The 6801-nt window shown below is 35.2% G+C and overlaps 1 long non-coding RNA gene across 1 annotated transcript; it reads left to right on the top strand.

The window, feature by feature from the left end:
- Positions 1-1195: 1195 nt before the first annotated feature.
- LOC108372331 (uncharacterized) lies at positions 1196-4205 on the top strand. Its single transcript, XR_001848845.1, has 3 exons — positions 1196-1288; positions 1804-1806; positions 4194-4205. It is a non-coding gene; the product is annotated as an uncharacterized LOC108372331 (long non-coding RNA).
- The last annotated feature ends 2596 nt before the right edge of the window (positions 4206-6801 follow it).

Here is a 6801-nt window from a genome sequence, read left to right as displayed (position 1 = left end):
GGCACTCACTAACTTCACAACAAAAATTGTCACTTATAAATATAAGATCCAGTAGCCTATTTAGAGAATTAAAATAATTATTAATTTGAATTAAGTTAAGACTAAGTACATTATCGATGAAATACAATTCTTGACTTGAGTTGACATTATTTGGCGTGAGACCGTAATTATTAGAAATGCTGGTTGACCAATTAATATTAGGTAGGTTAAAATCGCCGAGCACGCAGAGGTGATGCTCCTTAACGTTGTTTAAGACTAATGAAGCAATGTTATCTGCGTGGGCCTTGTATAATTCGAAAGAGCTGCCCGGGGGCACGTACGACGCAAGAAGATACAAAGAGTCTTGCGGTGAGGAACCGTTAACACAAACACAAAGCTGATCCAGTAAAGAATCACCATTCGAAAGTGTGACCAAAGACGCTTGCAGTTGACGCTTAATGGCAATAAGAACACCACCTCCTCGAAGGCAGCCAGTTTATAAGGCGATGTATACAGTAGTTTTAGCGTATATGGGACAGTAAAATCCGTGCTAAAACGGCGAACGAAAGCAAGCGTAGAGTAGGATTTTGCGATAACGTAATTCAAATAACTATGAAAAAAAAAATTTTGCATCAAAAACTACTCAAGATCAGATATTTCATTAACAGAACTCAGCACAGAGTCTCCAATATAATAGCTGGTAGGGATGAGTGATCGAAATTTTGAAAACGAGATATAAAAGCATTTTTTAATATTTAGATGCAAATGATTCCTACTACACCAAGCTGCCACATTGTCAAGATCTGATTGGAGTTTGATCGAGTCAGAAAGACTCGTGACTGTTTTAAATTTAAGTCGTCCGCATACAATAAATAATTAGAGTATCTAAAGCAATTTCGTATGTCATTAATAAAAATGACAAACAAAAGAGGTCCGAGGACACTACCTTGCGTGACACCAGAGGACGCAATAAAAGAACGTGAGCAAATACCATCCACAACAACAACACAACAACGTTCCGCCAAGTATGACTTCACTTAAGATAAAAAACTAGAATGAAAGCCAAGGTCGGCTAGCTTAGACACTAAGAGCGAATGATATACTTTGTCAAAAGCCTTCGAAAAATCGGTATAGACCGTATCGACTTGAGCTCGATTCTTAAAAGCAGAAAGACAATATTCAGAAAAAACTTCAAGATTAGTTACAGTTGACTTACCAGGCATAAAGCCATGTTGATTAGTAGAAATTGAACTCTTAAGTGCAAATAATATTTTTTCCTTAACTATAATTTCAAACAATTTTGACATGTGTGAGCGCTATGTTGGTAGATACATGAATAAAACGCGGCTAGCTACCCTCAAATGCAACCCTAGGTAATGGCAAATGAGTGGCGTTGACAGTATAAGACCACGGATAATATGTCTACATTCTCGCAAGTGTCAACCTCTACTTCCGCTGATGGGATTCTTTCTTTCTTTTTGGATGCAGCTTTTCTACGTGTCGGACGTGATAAATTGAAGTTAAAAAAATATTAAAAATCTAATAACCAACAGCATTCGCGATCGTCAAATATATCTATGTAATTCCATTAAAAATAATTCTGAAATGTTAAATAATTTTCAAATAAATAAAGTGAATTAATTGATTTACGCGATAGACACCGATTTTTTGTGTATATGCGGGCTAGTTCGTGGATTAATCGGAGTCGCAGTTATCACGTTTTGGACGAATCCGTACGTAACCTGGAGTCAGCAATTGGCTACGTTGGGTATCCATAGGACCTAAATAAAACCTATCAACGGAGCAAGGCGAAGGAATCATCAGCAGGTGGAATTTGCGGAGTGGGGATCTATACTTGTAGAAGTTGCCGTCCGGCTGGTTAACCTCAACTGGTAGAAACTAGAATTTACGTTGCCCACGTGGCATGTAGTTTTCACAACTTTTTCCCTAATTTTTAACTTTCTACTTTATAGTCTCAATGCTTAAAGTTTAAAGGAATCGCACTGCATAAATTTTCATATTTTAAAAATTCTAGTTAGTAATCTTATTTTATTAGTTAAAAGAAAAAAACACTGAGTTTCTGATTATAAAAAAAAAAAAAAACCAACGGTTCATTAAAATATCCCCTCATCAGTTTAACGGAAAGTTAATTGAAGACTTTATATATATCCACACTTATGTATATATCGTTACTTAATTTTGCTAATTGTACATAATTATTTTCTTAACATGCAAGTGCGTCACCAATAAGGTATTCCTAAGCCCATTCATTCGATAGTTTTACAAACCCACCTATATTTTGAGTTTTGACGCCCTCACTGGCGTTCGTAAATTTCTAGCTGTAACTGGAGTAGAAAAGTCTGTCCAATCTGTCATGCATGCTTGACCTTGAACTTGAAATTGGTACATGCTCAAATGTAGATAAATATGTATGTATGTAGGTAGGATTTGTACATAACCAGACAAAAAATATATATATTTAAAACAAAATTTTAAAGAGAACATTACAGCAATTATCCCAACTCACCGACGCAGCTCATCAGGCGTCTGCTGACATCGCGCGGAGAACATGTAAGCAGCGTTGCCGAAGTCTTTTATCGTCCATTTGCCCCAAAAAAATCGTAATTTCAGCCAAAAAAACGTCAAATACTTTTTATATTATATTTTTTTAGCCGACTTCAAAAAAAGGAGGAGGTTATCAATTCGTCGGAGAATTTTTTTATGGGTATTTTACCGCATAACTTTAGACCACGTTAACCGATTTCTATAATTTTTAAAGGAAAGGTGGTACCAAAGAGGTAGTCCCATACTAATTTGGTTCAGATCCGATCATTGGATCATGAAGAAATTAACGGTACTCTTAAATTTTTATATGAGAATTGAATTCGGTTTTGTTTTTTGCTTAAGAATTAATTGTTACTTTATAAAAAACTACATACAATAAATATGACTCAACAGATTACCAAACAAAAGAAACCCACATTGCATATGGGTCAATAAAAGTTGATTTGCAAATGTTAACAACAAAAAATTTCCTCTGCTATATTTTTGTCTGTTTTAATTGAGTGGCAGCAGTGCAAATTTACGATTTGGTTACAAGTCTAGTACAAATTTAATATATGTATGTAACAAAAAGGACGGTTGTAGAACAAAACTAGATATATACATGATTGTATGCATTTTGGATTGCATCTTCTTTTAACAGTTTTTTTACATACGTACATATGTATGAATTTAAGCGGAGAAACGGAAATAAAAAATCGTCAAAACGTCATTGGGCTAAAATAACGTCAAAATGACGATGAAATCGTCAATTCGGCAACGCTGCATGTACATAAGTGCTTTTGTCTTTTCTCTTATTTTTTTTTCATTAGTTGATTTACTTTGAATTTTAATTGCGTAGCAGAAGGGTAACATGTTCGAAAGATCCACATTCCGTCATGCTACTCCACCTGCAGTGGTTTTCTCTTAATGCTAATTACACTAAATACATATGTTAATTTATCTAAACATTAATAAGAGCAAACGTACATATTTACATATCTGCGTATGTTAATTGAGAAATTACGTTTATATATCCGTAGAGAGGTTAATATTGAAAATTGCATTAGGGAGGTGCGATGCATTATCGAGTGAATAGTTAGACACTAATGTAAATACATATAACTAAAATTTAAATACATATCAATGAAATTTAATTACATTTAAGCTTAAAGATTTTGAAGAATTTCTAAATTGTTTTCTTTTTGTATATTTATATATGTTTAACAAATTAATTAATAAATGAATTGTACTATTTAACTAGGAATAATGAGGTGCTAAATTTCTTTTATTGTGGGATGATTGAGCCTTAGGTCTGTAGGTATTGGTTGGGTTCGGCGATGCAAGAGAAATGTATCTCTCATAGGATGGGTAGGGGAGAGCGGAGAGGCGGTTGCGCGGCAACTCCATGGGGGTTGATCAAAATGATTCTCACTCCATATTAAGTCGGTCCGTTTCCGTAAGGATAGGTTTTAAGGGCATTATCTTAATCGTTTAGCTGTTGTCTGTTTTATAAAATAAGATGTGCATAGAATTTTTTTGTATGGTCATGGATTTGTATAAAGTAGTGAACAAGAATCACCCCATCCGGCGAGCTATGAACCAGGCTGAAGCTAGCATGCACAACTCATCTACCAGCAGGTTAATTGGAATGACTTCATTACACATGGTAGAAAGTTTATAAATAGGCCTGTAGTTGGCGATATTATTCTTATTCCCGCTTTTAAAAGTAGGAGTGATAGAGGTTACTTTCCAGGCCTCAATGAAATCACCGTCATTAAGAGACTTATTAAATATTAATACAATTGGGTAAGCAATTGCTGAGACATTCTTAAACAAGTAAGAGCAAATGCCTCTAATGACGTCCTCAATGGTTAAGGAGAGCTCTCCAAAATTGATAGGGCAATCAAGGCTAGAAGCACCGTCATCACATAAGTTCGAATCAGGCTGAAAGTTTGAACTGAAGAAGTCCGCAAAAAGGTTAGCGGCTTCAAAAGACGAATGAGCATGGGTTTCATTATAAAAAACTTGTGTCGGAACTTGATGTCGGATTCAAATTTAGCCTCATAGGTTTTCTGGAGAGTCTTACTCCGTAATTTAAACTTATTGGAATAGTATAAGTACTTTTCCTTGTGGGAAGACGAATTAGACAATTTGTATTTTTTGAAGAAGCTATCCCTTAAATTCTTGAGCTTCTTTAAATCCTTTGTATACCAGGGGATTTTGTAGCAATTTCTTTTCTTCAACGGTATAATACTCCTACAAATTTCATTCACTTTGCATTTAAAAATATCAAAGCAGTCGGAAACATCAACCTCAGCAAATATAGAGTCCCAGTCGAGAATATCAATCATATCATTTATAGCATCAAAGTTACAGTTCCTGAAACTGTAATTTTTAGATGGAGTATCAAGTTTAATGCTTCTGAACTCATAAAACTCCAATTGCAGAACAAGAGGAACATGATGTAGGCCTGGGCACGACAGAGGGTCGAGACATTCATATAGAGAAAAGTGCATGTTATCGATTATAACTATTAGGTCTAGGAACCTAGCAAGTTTGTTAATAAACTTGTTAATCTGGAAGAGATTCAAGCTTAATAGAATGTCTACAACATATGTTTCAGAGAAACTGTTAATATTATTAGGATACACAGCTATGCTGTCATCCACAGGTGCCCAGTCCACATTACCTAGGTTAAAATCACCTAAAATACAAAAATTGCAGTTTGGTCGCTTATATACTAAGTCCACAAGGTTATCTATATGCGCTTTATACAAAGTATCTATACTACTTGGGCGGAATATAGGTNAAGGTTAGCGGCTTCAAAAGACGAATGAGCATGGGTTTCATTATAAAAAACTTGTGTCGGAACTTGATGTCGGATTCAAATTTAGCCTCATAGGTTTTCTGGAGAGTCTTACTCCGTAATTTAAACTTATTGGAATAGTATAAGTACTTTTCCTTGTGGGAAGACGAATTAGACAATTTGTATTTTTTGAAGAAGCTATCCCTTAAATTCTTGAGCTTCTTTAAATCCTTTGTATACCAGGGGATTTTGTAGCAATTTCTTTTCTTCAACGGTATAATACTCCTACAAATTTCATTCACTTTGCATTTAAAAATATCAAAGCAGTCGGAAACATCAACCTCAGCAAATATAGAGTCCCAGTCGAGAATATCAATCATATCATATATAGCATCAAAGTTACAGTTCCTGAAACTGTAATTTTTAGATGGAGTATCAAGTTTAATGCTTCTGAACTCATAAAACTCCAATTGCAGAACAAGAGGAACATGATGTAGGCCTGGGCACGACAGAGGGTCGAGACATTCATATAGAGAAAAGTGCATGTTATCGATTATAACTATTAGGTCTAGGAACCTAGCAAGTTTGTTAATAAACTTGTTAATCTGGAAGAGATTCAAGCTTAATAGAATGTCTACAACATATGTTTCAGAGAAACTGTTAATATTATTAGGATACACAGCTATGCTGTCATCCACAGGTGCCCAGTCCACATTACCTAGGTTAAAATCACCTAAAATACAAAAATTGCAGTTTGGTCGCTTATATACTAAGTCCACAAGGTTATCTATATGCGCTTTATACAAAGTATCTATACTACTTGGGCGGAATATAGGTTGCACTAATAATAAGTGTTGAAGAACCATTCACGGATACACATAGTTGATCTAGTAGTGAATCCACATTTTGCAGTGAAAGAAGCGACGAACGATGTTTCCGCTGACCAGCAATTAAAATACCACCACCACGAGCAAGTCCGGTTTTGATGGCATCCCGATCCTTTCGTTGGACGTTGTAAATGTTGGGATCAAGAAATTCGCTGTCATAAAAATCAGCATTTAGCCAGGTTTCAACCAGAACAAATACGTCATAGTCCAAATATGAACTTAATTCGTACAAGTTTTTAGACTTAGTTCTAAGCTCAGAAACATTTTGGTAATAGATGATGAGAGGTTTAGGGTAGGCTTCGATATTTGCAGATGCTGTTATGGATCTTGTTGGATTACGCCTTCTTTTGGAAAAAAACGGAGAGGTCGAACTTTTACGTTAACTGGTCAGATATTTGCATTGACTACCCTATTATAATATGAGTCTGATACTCCCTGTTTGAAATTTATTTTTTTAAGATCGGCCACATTGGCATCCTTTTTGACGAGCATGAAACATGCCAGATATGCCTTGCTAATATCAGCATGTTTCGACACATAACTTAAAATATCATCTTCAGACATATTAGGCAAAAATGACGAGAC

The sequence above is a fragment of the Rhagoletis zephyria genome, unplaced genomic scaffold, assembly GCF_001687245.7.
Source record: "Rhagoletis zephyria isolate East Lansing unplaced genomic scaffold, Rhagoletis_zephyria_1.1 Rzeph_scaffold_05646, whole genome shotgun sequence".
NCBI lineage: Eukaryota > Metazoa > Arthropoda > Insecta > Diptera > Tephritidae > Rhagoletis > Rhagoletis zephyria.
The sequence above is the reverse complement of the archived record's forward strand: the minus strand, read 5'-3'. Positions and strand labels throughout refer to the sequence as shown.